This window comes from Protomyctophum parallelum, assembly GCF_964188405.1.
Source record: "Protomyctophum parallelum genome assembly, chromosome: 17".
NCBI lineage: Eukaryota > Metazoa > Chordata > Actinopteri > Myctophiformes > Myctophidae > Protomyctophum > Protomyctophum parallelum.
The window spans coordinates 28,519,756-28,545,311 of record NC_139719.1 but is presented as its reverse complement, the minus strand read 5'-3'; the positions used below and the strand labels follow the sequence as shown (position 1 = coordinate 28,545,311).

General features: G+C 47.1%; 1 protein-coding gene across 13 annotated transcripts in view; it reads left to right on the top strand.

The window, feature by feature from the left end:
- The window catches only part of tcf7l2 (transcription factor 7 like 2), a 109,482-nt gene that overhangs the window by 46,648 nt on the left and 37,278 nt on the right, over window positions 1-25,556 (top strand). The gene's annotated exons all lie outside the window — the stretch shown is intronic.

Sequence of the window (25,556 nt, the reverse complement as noted above, 5' to 3'; positions counted from 1 at the left end):
TGTGGAAGGATGGTGGGGTGTTTACGATGATTAAACCTCATTCATACTTGACTCAAGAATCAAGCACAACAAATCTAGCATGCTCACACACACACACACACACACACACACACACACACACACACACACACACACACACCCAAAGACAATTCTCACACAGCTTCCTTGTACAAGCGTGGCTTTTACCTGTTTTTCTTTTCTTTTCGTCAATGTACTGACTTAACAGAGCGTGCTGGGCGGTGAGAGGTGACAAGTTCATTGTCAGGAAGGTGATAGCGTTGACATCTGTGACATGGGGCCACCACAGACTGCTGCATCACACGCGTCATACCGCTGATGTGACTGCAAACCCGGCTCCGAATGATAATATTCACAAACCGCCGATGTCTGTGTTTGTATAGGGCATTGATGACGCTGTCACAGTGGTATTCTATTCTGGCGCTGGAAGCCATTGTCACAGCACTGGTGAACACTGAAGAGGCACGCTTGGGTATTCATTGTGAATTGGCCTCTGCCATCCGACAAGGAGTGATTGGAGAATCTCTGCCACTTGTCTTTTTGTATACTTATGTTTAGCAGCTGTTTTTGAAGAGACTCTCTTTATTAGCATCTGGGCTTGAGTCGAAGCCAGCGAGATCTTAGTGAGGTGTGTGTGTGTGTGTGTGTGTGTGTGTGTGTGTGTGTGTGTGTGTGTGTGTGTGTGTGTGTGTGTGTGTGTGTGTGTGTGTGTGTGTGTGTGTGTGTGTGTGTGTGTGTGTGTGTGTGTGTGTGTGTGTGTGTGTGTGTGTGTGTGTGTGTGTGGCACGGTATATAATATATACTGTGTATTCTGTATCTCATGTGTGTTTGTATGAATGCACACCAAATATCGTGAGTGCATAACTATGTGATGATAATGCACACAATGAATGCTCTTGGTGATTTGTTTCTCTCTCTCTCTCTGATCTAACTATCAAATTATCTATCTCCATCTCTCTCTCTCGCCCTCTGTGTGTCTCTGAGTTATTAGTTCAAGGGCCAGGAGAAGTCAGGGCCTCCCGTTGCTTTGCCGTTTGTCCTGCACTTTCCTCTGTCACCGTGCATCTCTCGTCTTTATAGGGACAGGAATAGAAGTGAGAGCCGGAATGCCGGAGTCAGCCTTTATCAACGCGTTGGGCAGCGCTCTGCCACCTGTTTCAACGTTAAGGAGCTGGCAAGAAGCTACCACGATCGAGCACAGAGGAGAACTTGAATTTTTCTGAGGTTTCTGGCACAATTATTATTATTATTATTTTTTAGGGCCCCACGGTCCAAATTGACAAAGTTTGTGGACCGCTCACTGCATTAAAGTGATCGTGAGCCAAGTTATACCAAAGGGGCGGGGATGGGGGGGGGGGGTAATTTCTCTCCCTGCATCAAACTTCGTCCACGCCCCCCTCGTCTTGTACGAGCCGCCTGTGCTAGAACTTGTTTGGCGAGGTCGTTCAGGATCTGTGTTGGGTGTGCCCGTCTGTCTCTCTCTCTCTCTCTGTGTGTGTGTGTGTGTGTGTGTGTGTGTGTGTTTGCCTCACAAACACGCCTTTGTCTACGCTGTACGGCACATAGCTCTGCTGTTGTTGTTGGCTGTGTGGCAGGCTGCGCTCCTTTCAAGGTGCGACCAGGTCGCAGTCCTCCCCGATGCCAAGAGTTTGACTGACAGCTCACCAGGAGAGGCGGGCCAAGTGGAGTTTTGAGATACGCGACGGCACGCCCCAGAAATCAACACGGATAAATCGGCCGGCGGGTGTATGTGTCTTGGAAACGGGCACAGTGATAAATACAAGGACTATTTGTGTTTTTGTAATGACTTGGTGGCACTGTACTATCCTCAGTGTTACCATCACTGTACTATCCTCAGTGTTACTATCCTCAGTGTTACTATCCTCAGTAATCCTGGTGACCCTATTTTGAGCATGTCATTTTAGGCAATCATTAATGAAATAATAATCAAAATGTCTACATTTTTTATTTGTTGTACTTGGGTTAAAATATAGCAAGCCCCCAGTAAGGTTGGCCAGCGTTGAAGCGCTGAGCCCTACTGGTCAGAGCGTGGACTGCAGGTGGGCCCGTGCATTTAGCACGAGGAAACCCTGTGCATCTGGGCTTTAACATTGGTCACTTCCGCATTTTGTGCACCAAATTTTGGTGGCCAAATCGAAAAATGCGGAAGTAGACCGTTCTTCCGGGCGCTTCAAAACGTCACTGAGCAACTAGCAAGGGGAGGGGCAGTGCCCTCTATCCTTTATAACTCTATGGTATATACTGTAGACTCGGTTGGCAGGCCACGGCAAGCTCTTCATCGACTTTATCACGCCACCATCACCCCTACCCAGTGGCCTTCATCACCCCACCATCACCCCTACCCAGTGGCCTTTATCACCCCACCATCACCCCTACCCAGTGGCCTTTATCACCCCACCATCACCCCTACCCAGTGGCCTTTATCACCCCACCATCACCCTACCCAGTGGCCTTCATCACCCCACCATCACCCCTACCCAGTGGCCTTTATCACCCCACCATCACCCCTACCCAGTGGCCTTTATCACCCCACCATCACCCCTACCCAGTGGCCTTTATCACCCCACCATCACCCCTACCCAGTGGCCTTTATCACCCCACCATCACCCTACCCAGTGGCCTTCATCACCCCACCATCACCCCTACCCAGTGGCCTTTATCACCCCACCATCACCCTACCCAGTGGCCTTCATCACCCCACCATCACCCTACCCAGTGGCCTTTATCACCCCACCATCACCCTACCCAGTGGCCTTTATCACCCCACCATCACCCCTACCCAGTGGCCTGGACCGCTGTCAGGCTCCAATGTAGCCTGACGGTGATCCCGATGGCCTTTGCTGCGTGTCACTCCCCATCTCCCCCCATTTCCGGTCTACCAGGTACCTACTATCAATACATGTAAAGGCAAAAAAGCCTCCCAAAAATGTTCGCACGCACGCACTCGTTGCGTTCTTTGCCCCTGAGATGTAGTAGAGTAGTATAAAATATTTAAATGTTTAAATTATCTAGTAAATGTACCTCCAAATGGTAAATGGTGCATTTATAGAGCGCCTTTATCCAAGGCGCTTTACATAGATTGTGCATTACATTCACACATTCACACACCGATGGCGGCGGAAACCATGCAAGGCACCAACCTGCACATCAGGAGCAATTAGGGGTTCAGTGTCTTGCTTAAGGACACTTCGACACTAACTCTGGGGGAGCCCACAGGGTTCGAACTGGCAACCTTGCGGTTACCATCCGGCCACTCTAGCCACCGCCGCCCCATTGTGCAGTAGTTGAGTAACACACTTGGTTACATTACACCACTCCCCCTCCCCACCACCATCTACCACCAGAACCACACCACCCCTACCAGCGACAGCATAGCTCTCCTCTCCTCTCCTCTCCTCTCCTCTCCTCTCCTCTCCTCTACGCTGCTGTATTAGCACCGGAGGCTGTTTCACAGCAAAACTTGTTTTGACAGAACTCCAGGTGTCTCATTGTTCGAGCTGGCACGGTTCAACAGAGTTACCAATTAGCACTGGGCTGAGGGCACAGGGAGAGAGGGAGCGGGGGGAGAGGAGAGGAGGAGAGGGGAGGGACAAACGTGCAGGAGGATGGATGGATGTGGTGAAATGAGGTTTGAATAGTTGGGGAAGAAGTACGCAGATTTGGGACTTAAAAAAGTAGCAACACCACAGTGCAAAAAATTTCAAAGTTCTGCATTCAAAGTAGTTAATCTGAAGTGCAAAAGTAGCAAAAGCAAAAAAAACTTTTCAGAACCATTATATATCATGTTATTGGACTATAATTATTGGTCATTAACCACTTAAGCCCCATTTTATATTTTGGCCATATGCAGAAGATTTTTTTATTTTTACTAGTAACTTCATTAATAATAATATTTATAATCTAAATCCGCTAAGTAACTATAGTAACTAAAGCAAATGAATGTGGAGTGAAAAAGCACTTGCCCCTGAGATGCTGTGGAGTACATGTATATAGTGTCAAGAAAGCGATACAGTATACTCAAGTAAAGTACAAAGTACAGTACTTGAGATAATGTACCCTACACCACTGGGTTTGAGGGATAGGGGCTTGTATGCGAGGGGCGTCTCCAGCCATAGTGAAGGAGCTTGGGCTAAGGCAGTGCGTGACCCCCTCCTCCCCCCATCAGCAGTAGCAGTTTGGGCTAAGGCAGTGCGTGACCCCCTCCTCCCCCCATCAGCAGTAGCAGTTTGGGCTAAGGCAGTGCGTGACCCCCTCCTCCCCCCATCAGCAGTAGCAGTTTGGGCTAAGGCAGTGCATGACCCCCTCCTCCCCCCATCAGCAGTAGCAGTTTGGGCTAAGGCAGTGCATGACCCCCTCCTCCCCCCATCAGCAGTAGCAGTTTGGGCTAAGGCAGTGCATGACCCCCTCCTCCCCCCATCAGCAGTAGCAGTTTGGGCTAAGGCAGTGCGTGACCCCCTCCTCCCCCCATCAGCAGTAGCAGTTTGGGCTAAGGCAGTGCATGACCCCCTCCTCCCCCCATCAGCAGTAGCAGTTTGGGCTAAGGCAGTGCGTGACCCCCTCCTCCCCCCCCCTCCTCCCCCATCAGCAGTAGCAGTTTGAGCTAAGGCAGTGCGTGGCCCCCTCCTCCAATATTTATAGTGCAGGTGATGCTACTTAGATTAGCACGGGATTGCTAGGTGATGTTGTCAACAGCAATGGAGTGCACCATCTTGAATTTCGCCCACTCACACCTTTATCTCCAATTCCTTGTCCCAGATTGCATTTCTGGTCAAAACAAGGTTTATTCCACTGCCGATAGCCAACGCTGTAATCGTCGCGGTAATTCTTGTCATTGTCGAGCGGTAGATCCAGATATGGTCCGACACCACACACAGTGTAAGTAACAAATGTAACATCCGGTCGCAGGTTTAGGCTCTTCAAAATAAGCGAATTACAGCGAATTAATTCATTAATCCTGGCTGCCAAATGGTTAATTAATAATCCAAGTTGAACTCTAACCTGCTAATAAACAAAGTGCAGTGATTTACGTCCGGACACTGAATTTATGTGATGTCTACACGATTGCTGTATTTCAGCAGGTCACCAATTTCACCCTAACACCGCCATGCTGGAGTGACCGAGTGGCCGATATTTTGGGTATTGGAATTCATCTTTAGTCTTGACTCTGGAGGTGAGATGATATCAATCCGGGCAGGTTCGTTCATCTCATCCATGTGCTGTCGCGTTTCTGTTTACTTCTCAACATCGAGCTCAAGAAATGGCAGATCTGCTATTTTTAATTCTGTGCAGGACACGCCACACAGTATAAATCAGGCATTACACTTTGGTTTTCCCCACATGCTCAGTTTTCCAGGAAGTTTTTAAGAGATCTTTCGAGTGTGGGTTGAACTGATTTAGTGAGATAATGAAACCCGGGATCACCTGCCGAATAGCAGTCGTTAGCTCTGGATTGTTGTGTGTGTGTGTGTGTGTGTGTGCATTAATCATACTGTAGAATACTTGTTTATGTGTGTGTGTGCTTGCCTTGAACATGTGTTGCACTTGAGCTCCATAAAATCATTGGCAGCATTAAAAAATAAAAATAAACGTGACTAAAAGTTGCTATTGCCTTTAGATGTTTAGCTGTAACATTTCTAATACAAATTGTTGGTTTTGGCTGAAGAACAGACTCGCGTCGAGGACAACCTGAAGTGGACCCTACAAAACGGCAGCATTTCGAGGTCTTTGAATAGACGGCACAAAGTGAAGGGAATAATAGATGGAAATATTGGTTTTAATGAGTTGAAAATGTCTCTATTATCTAGATGGATCGATTTGTCCACCAAGTACACTTGGTGGACCATTTCTCAATTATCACTTTATAGTGCTGTTAAGTTCAGTGCCAACAAAGCCATAAAATGTAGTCTTTAAGTCATTCGATATTCTGCGAGCGTGCGTGTTTGTGTGTATGTCTGTCAAAAATGTAGTAATTGCCTAGACTGATCCAAGTTTACCAGTTTGGAATAGGTATGGTGCAGTGACATCAGCACATCCCTTAACCCTTTCTCGGCGGGAACCCCTTTTGGTGTACAGTATTAGCCTGGTTAATAAACCAGACTAATATCGCACGGATCCGCGGGATATTAGTCTGGGGAGGCTCAGCTTGGATTTCATTTCCAGGGAAACATTTTCTCTTTGACGCAATTGGTCAGAGCTACTGTCAGTCAAAGGTCTCAAGCATTGAACGTCACTGTACCAAAGCCCGCCCATATTGCATACCGTGTCCCTATTGGGCGCACACGTTCTCGTGTGTAGAAAATGGGCGTACAATTGAGCCTCTCCAGACCGAAATCCGCCGGTAGGCACATTTTTTTTGCCAAGGGCTCATTCGGTCTGGTTTATTAACCAGGCTAGTACAGTATGTACAGTATTCTAAAATTATTTGATGCTGGTATATAAATAGTTTTTCAGAAAACGTATAGGTCAGGTTTTCATGGCATTTTTTTAATCGGCCTCAGTCCAAAATGGGATAATGCAGACTCCACTACCATTGTGATTGACAGACATACCTGTTCTGTATACAGCAGGGAGTGGAGTGCTGGGACCAGGCTAAAGATGATGCAGGGACCAGGCTAAGAGGATGCAGGGAGGTGTGTGTGTGTGCAGTCCAACCCACATTCCCCAAAGAACAATTTATTGTTATGGCTGAACGCACTGTGACAGTCAAAGTCTGACACTGTGTGTGTGTGTGTTGGGCTGCAGTGGAATGCTGACTGCTTCCAGGGAGCACTTAAGCTGCCTTGAATTGGGTTTAGTGTTGTCTGGCCCATATAGCATGAGAGGGATTTTTTTGGGGGGGTGGGGGCGTAGTTTAGTTGTCAACACTGGGTATCTGCTTTCGGAATCAGTTTTCAATGCCCACCCCACCTTCATATCGGCTAGTGAAGTTTTCCGATGTGTGTCAGGCCAAACCGAGCGAGACTATACCATTCCAATTTATTTGATTCCGCTCCTCTCTGCGTCTTCCAGTGAAGACATCTCTGAACTCTTCTTAGATTAGTTTGCCGGTGGTTTTGATGTTTGTGTTGTTGCTGTTTTTTTTGTTTTGTTTTCATGCCTCTGCTCAGCTTGGTCGACAGCGTCTAAAGCGCCAGGATCTTCTTTTGTCTCGGTTTCCGGGGGAAAGGGAGGGGGGGTTAGATACAGGAATTATTTTCCTTTACCTGCTCCACTTCTTTAAGTGCCCCCCCACCCCAGCTCCACCAACCGTTTTCTGAATAGTTGTGGAAAATATGGGACAGTTCGACGGAGGCAGGCGATGCCTGCTCTCGCGGCATACCTACGCAGGTGTGCACACGCCGCCTTGTTTATATTATTCCCCCCTGCCTCTCCGAAGCTCACCTTTAATTGAACGGCTTATTAGGATGCCATTCAAAGCGGTCACGGAGTTGCAGGGGATTCTTTCTGAGCTTTCCACCGTATGAGGAACTATGGTGGGGGGGGGGGGGGGGGGAGGGTGGGAGGGCGGAGCGTTGCCAAACGAAAAGGCTCTGACGAGGAACGTTGGTGTGTTTTTGTGGAATGTGGGCCATTTGTCACAGGAGAAGAAGAAAAAAAAAGCGTATCTTTGCCATCAGCGATATGCGCTCTGGATATGCCAGAATTCTGGCCAGACATCCACGCTTGGAAAGCGTGGGGGGGGGGGGGGGGGGGGGGGGTGTTTGTATGTGCGTAAACAGAACCTGTCACCAAAAGTTGTGGGAAGAATCCTCGGAGCAGCAGTTACTGTCAAGAAGCAGCTTCCATTTCATACATTATTAACACTACCTAAACGCATTATTTGTGTATTTATTCATTCATTTGTCTTGTTAACATCCTCTCAGAGTGAGATAAACAGTGCGGTCCGGACGCGCCGCGTGACAGTTGTGTGTGAGATTTGAATAAAAATCCCCGGCAGCGGTGATTGGAGCGAGACGTGCCCGAGGAGGTTTTTTTTCCTCCTTCTTCTTTCCTCCTCTTCACGGACACCAGACAGGCTCATTAAGGGACAGTAAAGGCGACGATGTCGTATCGGCGCACGTTTTTACCGGCCTGGCTTTTCCTTTGAACAGCGTCGCCCTCTTATCTGCGACATGATCTGTTCCTCCATAACAAGGCACTCCCACTCTCGACGCTCGCACGCACGAGTACGTGCGCGCACACACACAGAGACAGACAGACAATCTTCACGCTTATTTACTTAGACAGAATAACTGTAAGCATGGGGCTCGTCCACTGAATTCTGGCAGCTTTTTGTTGTATTTATTTTCTAACGCTGTGAAAAAAGACGAAAAAAAAACCCCCCACACCACAGCACTCCTATTCCATTTCGTTGCGTTTCTTATTTTTCTCTGCAGCGACATCAGGAGTGTAGATTTTAATTGGAACTTTTGGCACTGTCTCCATCTTGTGTTGGAATGGCAGACAAGTGAGTGGCCGGCGTAGCTGATTGGTGTGTAGCGAGCCGTGCCTAAATCAACTGGCAGCATGAATGGCTGGCTTGATTCACACTGGCATTCACTGGAATCCAATGCAGCTTTTCTTTTTCTGTTTTCGATCACTTAAGCCCCTTTATACTTGGTCGTATACGACAAATAACTGAACATGGCCAATCTACAAGCTCAGTCATTTGAAAATGTTTGAAAAATACGTGACAATTTCTCTGATGTTTTCCCAAAATGGCAATGCCAGGTCTGGTATCGGCAACGAGAGAGAGACACAGAAAGAGAGGGAGTGATTGCTAGAGAGACGGAGAGAGAGAGAGAGATCCTGTTAGTTTCATTTCATACTTTTGTTTTGTCTGGTCAGTTTACCTGCCTGTATTTGAGTAACTTACAGTACAAAAACGTACAGTATTTCATTGAGTGCCAGACAGTTAGATGGTAAAAAAAAGATCACACAGGAGTCAAATCGCTACTGTTGGGCAGAAACCGGCTATTCACATTTGAACTTTTTGTGTTTTTTTTTGTAAATTAACTCCATACTTGATCATACCTCAGTGTCACACAAAAGCATCAAAAGTAGAAGATCCACAAGCTGGAAACTTAAATTGTGGTTTCAGCGTCCGTTATGAAGATTAGTCAGCTCTACGTATCAGACATCCATCGCGCACTCTATTGCACCTGACCCTGTTCTCTGACCAGGTTGTAATGCAAGGGTGTTTGTCTACGATAGATAGGCTAAAAAGACACATTTAAAATCGCTTTGTGTTAATTGACAAGTAATTCCTCTTCTTAACATGAGACCTGTTGTACGGTCGCCGGTTTTTTTTCTCCATTGAAAGCGTGTTGCTTTGAGGTCTCATGGTTCCATACACATCTAATGTACCGCTCTGAGTGATAATGAATATTTACCAAACGCCATAGATGTAGTCTTTTCACACACTAATGGGCGCGGTGCTACAACATGCACTTTGAAGATATGTGCTCCGAGAATTATGCCCCTGATTTGTCGTCGTGCGGCCGTGTGTCATGGAAGGGTTTTCAAAGGAGACTAGGATGCTGCCGTCTTCAGCCAATCTCTAGTTCCATGCTAAATGTTTTTACAAACGACGACGTGCAATAACTAACATTATGATCAGATGATCAAAGTTGATCTGCAATTCATTCTGTGCCATTCACACGTAATTTTAGTCCCAAAATATGACTTAACATATTACACATGGTGTGTCCAGGTTATCTCCGTCTTTTAAAGTGAACATGTATGCTGCCACTGGGAACTGGGGTTTATGCTAACAGCTAGCGGTTGAGATAGTCTCTTTTTTTAATGATATAAAACCGGATCACTTTTTTTAAAATATATATAATTTTTATCCCACGATTTTGCAACCCAGTTTTTTGTCCATTATCTAATGTAATCCTGGGCGCTACACTTCCTCTGCCAACCTGGGGGGGGGGGTGGGGGGGCAGGCAGCGGACTGACCTCATGCCTCCTTCCATGCATGAGGAGTCCATGCTGCTTCTTTTCACCTGACAGGGGGGAATTTCCCTGGCCGGACGTAGCGCATAGAAGGAACACGTTATTCCGACCAGTTCCTTTCCCCTCCATCAGGCGCCCCGGCTTGCCAGGGTGCCCCTAAAATCTATTTTTTGACAGGTCTGTTGCTAGGCAACGCCTTGTGCAGCGCTCGCTGACATGTTTCACGCATGCGCGCAGCCGTTCACTTCCTTGTTTACGGCTCGACAAAACTGTCTATTATCTCTAAATGTACGTAGCTCTCCATGGTTTTTATCAGAACGGCAATGTTCTGGATGTTTGGAATATTAACACTTCTAAAGAGAGATCAGACGAGGTAGCGCGAGGTAGTAATGGAATATTATACCTCCCGGGTTTTGGGGGCAAATGGAAAGCGGGGCTTTTCGGAGTAAAATCTGCCTATCTGCTGGGCACTCTAGCGCCTTTATTCTGAAAGATTCCTGGGCAAAACAAAGTGTTAAATACCGGTGTTGTCTGGTCGTCATTATTCAGAAGTGTGCTGGAAGCCTCAACTCTACTTGAATGTAAGAGTGACTTGACCCTGGCTCTCCCCTGATTGATGCGTTGATACGCCTCAGCTCTGTTACATACAGTTATGAACCGCTCCCTGGCTGCCCCTGCAGTAGCTAACGCAGAACACATGCTCCAGTCTATCTGCAGGAGGACACACCTGTTTTTAAACTGTACAGCGCAGTGAGCGCGCGCACACACACACACACACACACACACGTACGTACACGTACACTGCCGTCAGGAAAAGGTGTGTAATATATATAGGTAGAGATGGCTGCTGCTGAGACGAGGGAGCAGGGTCACGTCAGAGTCATCGTAATCCACCTTGAAACAATGCAGACCTTGTTTCTGCCTCTGTGTGTGTGTGTGTGTGTGTGTGTGTGTGTGTGTGTGTGTGTGTGTCGGAGAGGGGGAGAGAGATGATGTGGGTGGACGGGTTGGGTTGTATGATCTATACTAGCCACTGTCTGTCTTTGCATGCAAACTAGTGTTTTGACTCTGGTTGTGCACGTGTGTGTGCACGTGTGCGTACACATGTGCGAGCATGCTTGCAGCAGTGGGCCTTTCCTCTGCGGGCTGGTTAGTCAGTGCTATGTAATTACCTGGCTGTCTGCCACCGAGCCCAGCACCAGTCTTAACTGTCACACACAGACGACGCCTCGACGTTTCAATCCGACGGCTCCTCGAAGGAATGACATGCAGAGCCTTTTCTCAGCTGTCACTCACATGGTCTCTGGTTTGTTTGACCGTCGGGGCCCCCCAGTTGCGCCCGAACCACAGGGCTGATAATCCGACACGATGGTAGCCCTCGCTTCCCCGCCATCAGGCACGCGAGCTGCGTGTGTGTGAGACGAGCGAGCCGCGTCGGGCCCCGCCATTTTAATTGTTATATCTCCTCAGCCTTGATTCGAGCAAAAAGGGAGGCCTCAGCAAAGCCTGGCACTTCAAAGGCTACCTCCCCCAGTCTTACAAGTTGCCTGTCTCTTTGCAGCAGCCCGGGCTCTGGAGAGCACCGGCGAGAATAGGGGGGGGAGGGGGGTGGGGGTTGGAGAATCCCCCGACTGGAATGAGTTTGATGGGCTAATTGTAGCCCCCAGTGGACACAGGCGCACATCACAGAGGGGGCCGGCAGAGCGAGGGAGCAGCAGCTAACACAGCCGAGGCTCGTCACAGCCGACGAGCGCTGCTAGCTGCTCGCTGGGTTCAGTATACCAGCTCCAGCCAATGGACCTTTAACGCCATGTTTCTCCCTCCATCGTTTACTTTGCCTCTCTTGTTGCGCTGCCCTTTACAACTCCCCCCTTCACCTCGTTCTCTCTGTGTTCTGTATTTTTATTTTGTTTGTTTTTTTCGCCGGGCGATTCGTAATAATGTATTCACTTTGAACGCTGTCGCTCTCCACGGGAACCGACCGCGTCTCCAGGCGCTGCCAGGTCTCGATGGCGGCCTATCAGAGTGCGCATCGGGCCACTCCATTTAATGAGACCGCTGACCACCGAGAATCGGCAGATGAACCGTAACACGATGCACAACAAAGGAACCCAATCCGTCAGTCAGACGCACACGCACACGCACACGCACACGCACACACACACACACACACACACACACACACACACACAACCAAAGAAAGTCTCACTGCCTTAATGTTAACCACTAGCAGCGTCGCTACGTAGCAAGTGGTGGCACTGTAGTGATGATCAAAAAAAGAGACAGATCTCCACAGCTTTGAACGAGCGGCCCACACACCTCGCTCCATCTGCATCAAACACAAATCAATACTTGATACTTTGCAGCACACGTAACGTAACGGTACTAACCCATTTCTCCTTCACCACCATAAGCCACGCAACCATTCCCCAACTAACATCCTCTCCCTGGTGGATGTGCGTTACCGCCACGAGAGTGGAAGCTCAGTTAAAGGGAAGAATGGCGCTATAGGAGATGACACCGGCGAGGAAGCAGCCTCGTGTTCGGAAGAGGCCCTGGCTGGGAGAGAATCAATGGGAGGGGAACACACACACACACACGGAAATAGCACATGGGGAAGGATATTTTTTCTTCTCCTTTTTAAGGGGGTTTTGCATTTGTTGAAAAAGCGAGATGAAGAGAGGGAGAAAAAACAAAACAAAACAACATTCTTCTGAACATCTTTTGAAAGAAAAAACAGACCAAAAAAAGCGTTCTCACAGTGAGGATGAGTTGTGGTTAAGGTTTGTTTTATCCAACTGTGCGGAAGCGTGTGTATCTGTCTTTCAGCTCCCTTTTTAGTCGAGGCGTAGAAAGACTACTCATGGCATGTTCAAGGGCACTCGGTGTCCACAGATGCCCCGCAGGAGGCGGAATTATGAATACAACAAACGGTAAACACACACCTACACATACTATTAAAGTAGTGAGCCATGCAGTTGGCAAGAGCCCCATACTCAAATAGTAATTTGAGCCAAACCACGGCGGCTATGAGCGTTGTGGGTCATTGATAAAGACGACTTGAGTCAAATCGGGGCTGTGATAGCGATGTGATTTGCAGGCAGTAATGTATTCCTGCATGCACTCTGGCAATACATTTTTTTTTTTTTTTTGTATTTGCTTGTGTGATAAAAGATTTTCTTTCTTTTCTTTTTCTTTTCTTTTTAATATCCAGCAGCTGTTAACAAAGAACACAATAGCAAATGAACTCTTGAGGCAGAGCTTTGAATGGCATTCAGGCTCCAATGTGACTGAGCGGAGCCATTCAGCAGGGAGAGTGCAGTGTAGAGAGAGAGAGAGAGAGAGATGGTATCAAGTTGCCTACAGATGGAGGTCAGTGTGACTGGCACAGTTGGCATCTTGGCAAAGTAGCAACCGCAGCTCTCGGTTCAGCGTAAAGGATGCGTCGAGTGGTGCGTAGGGGTGGCGCTGGGTGTCGTGTATTTATGTGTGTGTGTGGGGTGGGGGGGGGGGCTCCTTCTGTCTTCTCTTCCTCCTTGCCAACGCTTCCTGTTTTGAAAGCCATTAAGGAGCACACATTTCCTCCCAGCGAGAGTGGGGAGATGAAAAGGGCCCGGTCTTTTGAAACGTGTCCCAAGCGCCGGCACGGGAAAAGAGAGTGGCGAGCTACAGCTATCTGTAAACATCTCTGAAGGGTCGGCGAAAAAAGGGAAGAATTGTGAAGGAGGTGAAATGATATGATAATTAATTTGCCCTCTCTTTCTTTATTTTTTAAATCTTTTTTTCCTCTGATGAAAGATGTCCCGGTGTTTTGTAGTTTTTTGTTGTTGCTGTATTGCTCCATTCACAAGCACACTCCGCAGCCCCCCCTGCTCTCTCCCCCACGTGCTTTGTGACATCTGCATCCACACATGTGGTGCTAGCAGGCTGTGTTTCATAGTTCCGTTTGTTTTCTCGTGCAGCCATCCATTCGAGACGGGAACGCCTGCGTCACGAGAACGCGTCGTGGCTTCTAAAGGTCGCCGCCGCTGTTGAGACGTGACACCTGAGGTCAGACCCCACGTTGAAGCAGGCTGGATACGCATCGCTGCATGGGCCCTTTACTCTTTCTTTTGTTTACGTTTTCCTTCAGGATTACTGCTGACAGCGCTAGCCTAGCCGCTTAGCCTCGTCATCTGCCAAGTCGCTCCACTGTGGCTATCATCGTGTTTATGCCTGATGTACACTCGGCTGGGGTGGAAATAGATGACGTACAAGCTCACGGCACGTCCCGAGGCGCTGTGAGCTTGTAGAGCTTGTAGATCGGCTATTTTTGGTGCTTGACACCCCCACACACAAAGTATATTTCAGGCCTTATTCTGTCCTCTGCCCTACCAGCAGCAGTGCTCCTATTATTGGAGAGGTGCTAGAGCACTGTCAATGTCAGGTCTGGGGACCATGGAACAAATCCATTTGTACACACTCTGAGTTAAATGAACGCTGAGGAATTTTTGAGGGGCGCTAGCCCCTCCTATATACAGCTTTTTGTCCTAAATCGTGTCACATTTGCCATTGACAATGAAAGGAGAATTAAGTCATGTGTCTGAGCAAATCGGCTAATATAATTCTCGTTAATATTATTTGCGTCGGTATCATGACCGAGAAGTGGTATAGTGTGGGGCATTGTGGAAGTATATAAGTTATTGAATGATGTACGATGATAAGAGTGCCCCTCACTTTACACAGGTGTGATTTTTACAGTGTAGATTGGGGTTCCCGCAGATCGATAAAAAGAATAAAAAGTATCAAGTGGCGTTGCGTGGCCTAATGCATATTATACTGGGGGTCCTTGAAATTAATAAGGTCAAGAATCACTGTGCTAGAGAGCCCCCACCCATCTCTCTCTCTCTCTCTCTCTCTCTCTCTCTCTCTCTCTCTCTCTCTCTGTGTGTCTCTCTCCCTCGCCCTCCATCCTCCACTGCTCCACGCTGCCCTCCAGCCTGGCCGGTCTGCGCCTCTTAATAAAACCGACAGACTCTAATTGGCCTTAATTGCACCCTTTGGGCGTCGTTTAAATGGAGTGTTGCTAAACAAACTGCAGGGTCTGTGCAGGCGGACCAGCCAGGCTATGGTGCCGCGTGCGTGCGTGCGTGCGTGCGTGCGTGCGTGCGTGCGTGCGTGCGTGCGTGCGCAGACATGTGCACACACATGTCTGCATACTGTATGAATGGGCTCGGGTGTGCAAGTGCACACGCGAGTGTGAACACTTGTTTAATGGGTGTCGGGACGTGCACAAACCCATATTTTGCGCGTGTTTACAATAACAGAAGAATTTGTATGCGTAAGCATTAAATTAGTGTGTGTGTGTGTGTGTGTGTGGGTGGGGGGGGGGGGATGTAGCAACACATTCTTCACAATGAGCCAACAGAAACAAGTGCGCACAAGCCTGAGAATCTCACGCATTCAACCTGACTGTGAACCTCATAGGTGCATTCTGCCGTCAAATCCACTCTGACAGTAAAACACAGTACGTCTGTGTCTTTGAGGAAGTGTCTACAACTCCAGGTGTCAGAAAAAAGCCTTTTTAAATCACCACTATTATAGGAATCGGAGAAGAAAGGAAAAAAGAAAGCCAAACACATTTCCCCGTCTGCCGTTCAAGTCGGCAAGAGGCACAAAGCTACTACTGCTGCTGCCACGGTGTGTGTGTGTGTGTGTGTGTGTGTGTGTGTGTGTGTGTGTGTGTGTGTGTGTTGGCCATTTCGGAGCGCCTCGTTTATCGTCAGCGCCACCTCGTGGTGGGTGCGAGGTGGGGGGGCAACGGTGCCCACCCCCCACCTCCCTCCGCTCTGACACAACCGAGGTGGCGGCCAGCCGCTCTCCACGTGGTCCTCCATCGGGTCACTGAGCACACACATCGATGCAGAGCTCTAGATACAATTGAGTCATTGAAATTCCAAGGCCAAACCTGTGAGTGTGTGTGTGTGTGTGAGTGTGAGCGTTAGTGGTGACCCAGAAACCTGTGACCCACAAGGAGAAAGCGGAGAGGATAATCACGTTGAGAACAGTGGTGAGCTAAAGCTCTTTTCGGGCCATTTATTCACCCTTCCGCTTTTGTTTTCGCCGGTCCCGTCCTCTTCCCACGTCTTCTTCCTCAGCAGTTTGTTTTGGGAGTGTCAATTTTGCTCTGAAGGTGGCGCTTGTCGTGTGTGTGTGTGTGTGTGTGTGTGTGTGTGTGTGTGTGTGTGTGTGTGTGTGTGTGTGTGTGTGTGTGTGTGTGTGTGTGTGTGTGTGTGTGTGTGTGTGTGTGTGTGTGTGTGTGTGTGTGTGTGTGTGTGTGTGTGTGTGTGTGTGTGTGTGTGTGTGTGTGTGTCTTTATTTTTTGCCAGGAAAGACGGGGAGAGCAAGGCTGTGTTTTCATCCTGGGCGTAAAACTCCATGTAATGATGCAGTGGCCAACACGCAGGCCCCATAAAAACTGCAAGGGCCTCATTTCGGAGGCCTGCTGGTGCTCCGGGGGGCCCGACATGCATAGCCCCCCCCCCCCCTTTTCTTTTAGGAAAAAGAGGCAAGGCACATAATTAAGATATATGGCTGAGGCCAGGCTGAATATATAGACTGAAAATATAGTGGAGTCTCCCTCAATCACAGCCTGTGGTTTAGTGTTCGGCTGCAGCCAGTGCTTAGGTCCTTGTGTGTGTGTGTGTGTGTGTGTGTGTCTGTCAGCAGTCTGAACAGCATGCTATAAAAGTCTAGCAAGTCCAACCATAGCCTCTCTGTGTGTTATGGTCACTCTGAGCCAAGGTGTGTGTGTGTGTGTGTGTGTGTGTGTGTGTGTGTGGGGTTGTAGTTTTCATCTCACTGATTTCATGTGTGTGCGTGCATGTGTGCGCGTCAAGGATGTCCCGTGTTCCCTGATCCAGCAGTCCTCTCTCCATCCATGTCTTTTTCCATGCTTGTCCCCGGTGTAAAATATGATCTCGCTGTCCGAGGCGATAGCGTGTGTCCGAGAGAACACATCCTACAGTCCCCCGACATTAGGCCTGACAGACACACACACACACACACACACACTCCTCTTTTTCTCACGCCTCAGTCGTTTCAGCCGCTTTGTCACTCTCTAATGATAACTATCCATCAACGGGAGGGGCGTCGCTGGTGGAAATGAAGATGGATTGAATTAGTACACGCGTTTTTGGGGGAGGTGGTGGTGGGGGGGGGGGGGGGGAGTAGTGTGAGCAACCCGTAATTACACTGTCGCGGAACCCTCCCCCCCCCCCCCCCCCCCCCCCCCTCGCTCCCTCCCATAGACTAGAGGCTAACCTTAACACATTCACATTAGTTAATTACAAGGTGTTTCACTATGGGCAGATGCACCTCATGTAGTTCCTAATGGTAAGTGACTGCTGCTAGGGCACGGCGACCAATGTCTGTCTGTGTCACCCCCCCCCCCCCCAATACCCCCCCTCCCTCGTCCCCCCGAACGCTTACCACTTTCCTTGGTGCGGGAAATATAGTACCTCAGCTGTTGGACAAATTCAGCGATACGCCGATAAAGGCCGCCTGGAACTTTATATATAGATCTCGTGCAAATAAATAAATAAAAGGCGAGCCAGTGTTTATAGTGTATAGTGCAAGAATTCAAGCTATGGGCCAATTTGAAACAACACGCCGTCAACACTGGACAGAAATCTGCTGATTCTCACACAGCTATATATAAAAAAATCATTGCGTGCGCGCGCACGTGCGTGCGCACGTGCGTGCGTGCACTGTATGCAGCTGCTGCTATAAGAATAATCGACTTTCACAGAAAAAGTGCTACGATATAACTACCTACCATTAAGGTGCACGGGACTTGTGGATAAACCCTGAGGCCTTTGAGGAAGTCCGCAAACATAGCTTTACAGTCTAGTCAAAACCAACTTCTACTGCAGGCACACACGTATGCATGTGCACGAACACGCACACACACACACACACACACGCATGCACAAACTCATTTATTCCCACATCTCTCCTCCTCTCTGTGGGAAATGAACTGGGCCTGAAGTGTTTGTTATTAAATAAGGAAAAGTCCACGAAAAATACTTAATTTCATGTGCTACAGTAGAAGCACATGACTGTGGAGGATCTCTGTGAACCAATTAACGTTGGCTCAAAAAATCCTACCCTTTCATGAAGCTGCGTCGCTTCCGTCCGACAGAAAATTTGTTTGCCTGAAATCCCTTAAAAGTAATACGCCATGGGCCAAGAATCAGGTGATGTGACGCAGCTTGAATGGAGGGGAAGGGAGGGGCGGTTCTGTCCATCAGATAAGGGCAGTGGCTCTCAACCTTTTCTGGATCAGGGCCCACTAGAAAATCGCCGCCCGCCTTTCAGCTGCCATGTCAAGTGGTCAGATGTGTGGTCCGTGTGGGTTTTGAGAGTAAGCTTTATTTTAATAATCAAACGATTGTGTTACGGCTTGGATCAATGGAACTTACATAGTATTAAGTTGCTATTTATTCTGTATCACATTGTAAACCCATTGTTCCAGGTTTTACAGAAAATAAATTGCATGTATCTTTTATTGTTATATATTATACTACTGTTGTGTCAGAGTCAAAATCTCAGTGTTTGGCAATTATTTTGGGGGGGCCCACTTGCAATATCCTCACGGCCCACCAATGGTCCCCAGACTGCAGGTTGAGGAACACTGAGATGAGCCAAAGTGAGCGGAGGTGTGGCGTTATGTCAGACACAATCCATTGTGAGTCAACGTGGGAGTCGACAGAGGGACTTGAAGTGCAAGCAGATCTAAAAGTCGATCTTAAGACAATTTTGCCATCAAGGCCGCTGCTTTATCATCGCTCAACGCCGCGGCGGCGTAGAAACGAGAAGGTCGCAACCACGTCCTTCACATATAAGACCATGTTTTGCCTCGCTTAACGCCTATACTGTACAGATGCTGTGTATAGCATAGTTAATCGATGGTAAACACAACACAATGGAGCCCAACTGCTTGGCTCCAGGCCTTAAATGAATGAATGAACGGACGAATCGCATTGTTTCCCTCTCATTGTGTATCAGTGGAATGAATCCGTTGTTAAGGTGAGGCGCCCAGGCGATAACACGGGCTGCGTTTTGATGGGAGAGATTGTTCGCGAGCTGTGGAAATGGTTTCCGAGTGATACAATGTGTTCCATTGTAATGTTAAAGGTTGCTGTGCAGACTGCCATGATGTACAGTCATTTAGTGTTCATCATTTCACAATATTTCTCTAATTTCTAACGGGACACCATTTGTTTTATTTTACATGTAAGATTCAACTTTTCTTTCTTTTTCGGCAATGAATACAATGCAGGTACTGTGGGCAAGTGCAAGGTAGCAGCTAACGTCAGATTTATAATTTGTTGTATGGCTGTTGTATGTCATATGTCGTATGGGCAAAAGAAGTATCATACTGTAGAGCAGAAATTAGATATAATATGTATGCATTTTTGTTACTCGGATAGTACATTTACATGATAACATTGTCCTTGAAGGCCCTGTGTATATAAGGTTTGCAGCAAGAGAGCGAAGCATTTGAACATGCAGGGAGATAAACCTCTAATGTTGTTTGACCTGTGTGTGTGCGTGCGTGCGTGCGTGCGTGCGTGCGTGCGTGCGTGCGTGTGTGTGTGTGTGTCGGCTTAGCGTGCACTTGCCGAGCCACACGCACTCTGTCATCGGCATCAAAATAATTATGGGGGAGATAAACCCAACCGTTTGGGCGTTCTAGCATAGTGATCTGATGTGAAGCTGGGGCTGTGAGAGCACACAGGGAAGATGATCAAATCCCCCCTTAATGGAACCCATCACTGCTGTGTATCCCACATTTCATCTAGCAGAGCTATTACGTTTGCACCCCTCTACGTTTTGTTCTACATTTAGCACACCCCCCCCCCCCCCCCCCCCCCTCCACCCCACTTTCCCCACTTCCCTTCCCCTCTGTCTCTTCAGCAATGTTTGTCGAGAGCAGAAATGTGTGGAATGTCACCTGGCATTTATTTTGATGTAGTAGTACGGTGTGTGTCTGTGGTACCAGTGGTACCAGCCGTGGTGGACGAAGTACTCAGGCCCCATAGATTCTTCTGGTCAAATGTCAACTCGACTGCAAGTGAAAGTCGCTTTGTCAAATTTGTGCTAGAGTTAAAGGAGTGTTCAGTACAAATTGCAGAGTAATTTTGTTTTTAATATCAAATGCACTGTTTTTAAAATTAAATTAAATTAAAAGTCAATACTGAAAATAGCAGATCTACAACCTTGAGCACGATCAAAGAAGCTGTCTCAAAATGTTTGGATAAAGTGTCAAAGCTCAACGTGTTGTGAGCTTGTAAGTCAGCTATTTTCATTCAATTTGAAATAGGGCTTCAAAAATATAATATTTGTCATTGAAATGTAGTCAAGTGGAGTGAATAGTATAATATATAAAAAAGTACAGATACTCAATGTATTTGAGTACAGTAAAGCAAAAATATATATACTTTGTTACCGTCTACTACTGATTGTAGTACAGTGATGGTGGTACCTACTCTACCAGGGAGAACTTTGTGTGAATAGATGCTAAAATGAAGGTCTCGTGTCGGAGAGGACAGGAACAGTCGTAGTGGAAGTGTATTGGTTTCAGCTTCACCTCTGCTCCACACTACCAGTCTTCCCCTCTCGACCAAGACGGCGGGTAGCATCCGAAATCTGATTATCCCTCCCATTATTAAAGAGTGATATTTTCATCCCGACGATTCTCGGCACTGCGTCAGACTCGGAGCACTTGGCCGCTTTAATGCCGGGAAAAGCTGGGCCTTTTGACAGATAGTAGATATTCCCACCGTCACTTGTTTGGACATCCCTGTCTTGCGTGACATGGAAGAAAAGACGGGCCAGAAAATAAAAAGCAACTAAATAATGTCAAAAGATCAGAAATCAATGCGGCGGAGGAACGTGATCCGTGGGGTCCGGCATGCCCCCCCCAAGGCCCCCCCTCCCCCTCCCCCTCCCCCCAATCCCTTCACATTATGAGCGTCTTTCCGCAGCCGTTAAAGTTGCTTGCATTTGCCCCCCTTCCCTCCCCTGCCCCCCCCCCCCTCGGAGATGTAACTCAAGCACGAGGAAGCTGTCTCACAATGTTTGGTTATGGGCAGAAAATAGCCATTTACTTAAAGGTTACTGGACGGGGTTTATTGGGTTACATATTCATCAGCACCGGGAGGTCTTGAGACCTTCATTAATGTGCAGGTTTGTATTTCACATTTGGATATAAGACGGTGATGTAGATTAGAAGAGCAGGAAATGATCAATGAGGCTGTGGATGAGATGGGCGTTAATGTGGAAGTTAGACGTTTATTTGTGTGTGTGTGTGTGTGGGGGGGGGGGGATGTTGTTATTAATGATTATTTATTAATTTCTCTCACTTTGCTTTTGTTCATAGACATCACACAGCCATTCCATTCAGGAATGGAATGGAAAAAATAGGCTCATTTATACATGGATTGAAATAACAATGTACAGATGCATAAGTGGATTGAAATACTAATGTACAGATGCCTGAATAGATTGAAATAATAATGTACAGATGTAAGGATTTCCTTTCTACACATTATTTCTGTCATGAAGCATTTTAAATGTGTTCTCATACAGAAGGTATTTGTAAGGTGTTTTTTCCAGTTTTTCCTTTCCATTGTTTTACATTTAAATTAATTAAATTAAATCTTAATAGTGTTATGGTCAATCTCTTCAATTTATTCAATACTCAGTACTCGGCAAGACATATTGTTGATGCCATAAAGAATAATTCTAAGGTTTAGATCGTCGAATAGGTGTCGAAAAGACAAATATTCTAGATGCAAATTTCAATACGACTTACTGATGTTATAATAAATCCCTGTCACAAGGTAAATGTAGATATTTATAATCAAATATTGTATTATTCTACTGACTGTAGGTCAGTAGCAGGGTGCTACTCTCTCATTCAACCATCCTAAAGAAAACCTGGTCTCCGTTTAAAATCTGTCACTTTCCGGGTTACTTTGCAGGGTTTCAACTTCTGTGTGAGTTGTGATCTGTTCTAATGAGGAAAAGAAAATGCAGCACCACAATGCTTTGTGTCACCCACTGAGGCCGAGCGATAGACACAGGATTAAAAAAAAAAAAAACGAAAAGAAGGGGGGAAAAAACAATTTCTAGACATTTCTAGGAGATAAATTTAATTTCTTTGCTATTTGGAGGTCTTCTTTGAAAACGCAATTGTAATGAACACATTCAAAACCGGAGAATAGATTTACCCCCGGCTTCAAATAAGTCGGCGTTATCGGACTCCGTCATTCACGGCTTCCCATTTTCGAGCTGCTAATTGATGTTTTTGATGTCTGCGAGAAAATTGAAGAAAATGTCATGTGTGAACCGGCGCGGAAGTTAATAAGATTGACTTCGTTGGCTGAATTCACAATGAGCGACGGAAAAGCCGTGTAATGGGGAAGACCGCTGCGAATTTGCCGGTCCGTCTGCCGAGGGATGAAATCGACACCTAGCGAGCTACGGGCCCGTAGCGGTCGGTCGATAAGCAGAAGGGGATGGAGCATTTGGGATGCCCCCAACACAACCACCACCCACCCGTACCACCCCACCCAAACAAAAGTCTCAATCGTTTTATTCCCCCTTTCCTAGCCATTGGGTTTTTTTGTTTTGTTTTCCCACTGATTGGTGTGCATAAGCAGCTGTGTGTCCGGAGGGCTGCTGCCCCGGCCCGGGCCTGAGCGTTCTGTGGACTCGTCTCCCAGGGCCGCCTCCCTCCCTCCCTCGCTCCGAACAATACTCATTCTTAATGCTGTTTTGAGTCTGAAAAGCTGTGGAGCTTTAAAAAACAGAAAAAGAAAAGGTTAGATTAAGATGTGGCTAAAAGATGCACCAATATTAGTTGGGGTCATTGCATATGCTTGGGCAATGTGTAACGGAGCCTGAACTCAAATCCTCTTAAATAAAAGGATTGAAGCGCCACTATGGTAGCTCCATCTTGAGCCATTTATCTAGCGCCCGGCTCTAAGCCGAGTACGCCGTTAGAATTCGTATGTCTCACTTTTCTTTTCTTTTTTACTTTTTCCTGTTTCCGTAATTTAGAGAATCAAACAATTACATTAACATTTTTATTTTGTTAATGTTATTTGTTAAATAATTGTATTACTATTTATTGATTCTTCTTAAGAAGTGTTATTTGTCGGGTTCGTGTTGGGCTAAGGTGTATTTGCGGTTCTGCGTTTTTAATTAGGCTGTGGATTAGTTGAGTTTGGTTCAGCGCTTCTGATTATTTTTGCCGGCCTTTGGGGGACTGAGCTAAAGCCCTAATATGGCCGGTACCCCGAAGCGCACTTCTTTTTGAAGACTCCGAACAAAAAAATAAATAAAAAAAGAAGAAAAGTGGACTCCGTTAGCATTCGGCTCTCCGAGGATCGTGGGTAAGGGACATTATTCTCAGAATAGGCAATTAATTCCGCTGGCAATGATCGGTTAGAGCCCCCCCACCAGCCCTCCAAACAGCCCCACCCCCCGCCCTCCACTCGCCATTTGAAATGCTAACACAATGAAATATTTTTCCATTGGTCCGTGTCCCTCGGCTAAGCCAGCGCCGCCGGGCAAAGAATTTCATCGAGTGATGAGACCGCGGGCGGGCCCGATAAAAAGGTTAACCGTACGTGACACAAATAGCAAGTGGCCAGCGCTACCTTGAACTCTCAAGTTCTGTAACTTTTATTTGACTTTTCATTGTTCGCGTTGCCACACTAGCCGCTGACGCTAGAACCGCAGAAGTCAGCTTTCTGGGTGTTTTTCTATTTTATTGTATTTCTTTTGTCGTGTCGCAAAAGGAAAGCTAAGCTAACGTTACAATTTTCTTTTAAAGAAACGATTTGCCTTTTGTTTGATTCCGCTGTGGTATTTTGCAGATGCATTTCCTTTTGTTCAATGATTATTTGACAGCTTGATATTTTTTTTCCTTTTTTGCTTGTAATCAGACGGGCGTATGAGCTGTAATCAAATGCAATGGTTTTTAGATGATAACTGCGAGTATTATTTACTCATAATGCAGCGTGTCATGCCGTCTGATTGAGACCATAATTTGTTTCCCGGCGAAAAGAACATTTACGATGATGAAATGAAAAACCCGTTAAAAAAAGGAACGTGATAAATAAAGCCGGAGTATTCATCAGTTTTTAATTATTCATACATGCCAAACGATTACATTGACCCACTCCGCGGTTTTGTTCTCTATTCCACCTTCTTGCTGTAGCGTCCTCCAACCTGCTGTATACTCTATGTATATTTTGTATCCATTGTGTTGCATTCTACAATAGGTTGGCACTGCTCTGAGAAATAAAGAAAAACATCCAGGAGCACATGGCACATTTTACCTCAGGGAGGGTGTGTATGTGGTGGAAAGGGGGGGAGGTAGACTGCCAGATACTGGGAGGAGGAATCCAGGCCCCCTTTTTCAAATTGTTAGTAAAAGATATATGGGCACAGCATAGGTAGGGCTGCAGCAGTACCCCCACAACCCCAGCTTTCAAACACACACATGCACACACACACGTGTGTGTGTGTGTGTGTGCACATGTACCCCACACACACACACACACACACACACACACACACACACACGCACACACGCACGCACAGAGTGCGAGGAGTGAGGCAGGTGGCTCCCCATGGCTGAGCCTTCATGACAACATGCCATTAGAAATAGCAGTCCTGTTGATCAATCCAGCCGACATGACAGCTTCGCCGCGAGGCCCGGGCGCTTTGAGTGCCGACGCCGCGGCAGTTCCCTATCCCGATTCTCCTCACTAATTGGTGAAGGTTTCTCTTATATATGCTCGTGGCACAGGGCTCTTTTTTCTCTCTCTCTATCTCTCTCTCTCTCCCTCCCTCCCTCCCTCCTCTTGCTTCTTCATCTCCCTGCCCCTCTTTTTTTGCTTTTTAGCTGCAGCCTCTGTCTCTGCTCATAAATCCCCCCCCCCCCACACACACACACACACACACCCTCCACCCATATATCGTATATATAATTATTCTATATTTGTCCTTTTGTCACAGTGGAAGTGATAACTTTTAGTTAGATATCGCAAGTGGGTTGAGCGTGTGTGTGTGTGCGTGTGTGTGTGTGCGTTCTGCGGGCTCTGTTCTTTCTCTGATTTATTGTGAGACTGTTTGGAACACGTGACTTGACATTGACTCTAGGCATATATGAATCACCACCACGTATGATATGGGGGTGGGGGGGATTATCCAAGAATAAAAATCTAAACATCTTCATCAGGGGATCAGGAGCCTTTTGATATCTTTTTCTTTACCTTCCTGTTGCTTAAAACATGTCCGCCATCATTACGTGACGCTGTGACGCATTGAATTTTTGTTGTGCCATTGACAAACAGCTGTGTTTGTATTTATTTGATTTGTCACCTAATCTCTTTTTTTTTTGTCATCAAACAGAATTAAGTTGGAAACAGTGAGGGAGGGGGGGGGGGTGTGTATGTGTGGACGTCAAAGCGATTGTCAGGAATTGGCTTTGTGTGTGCGTGCGTGCATGCGTGTGTGTA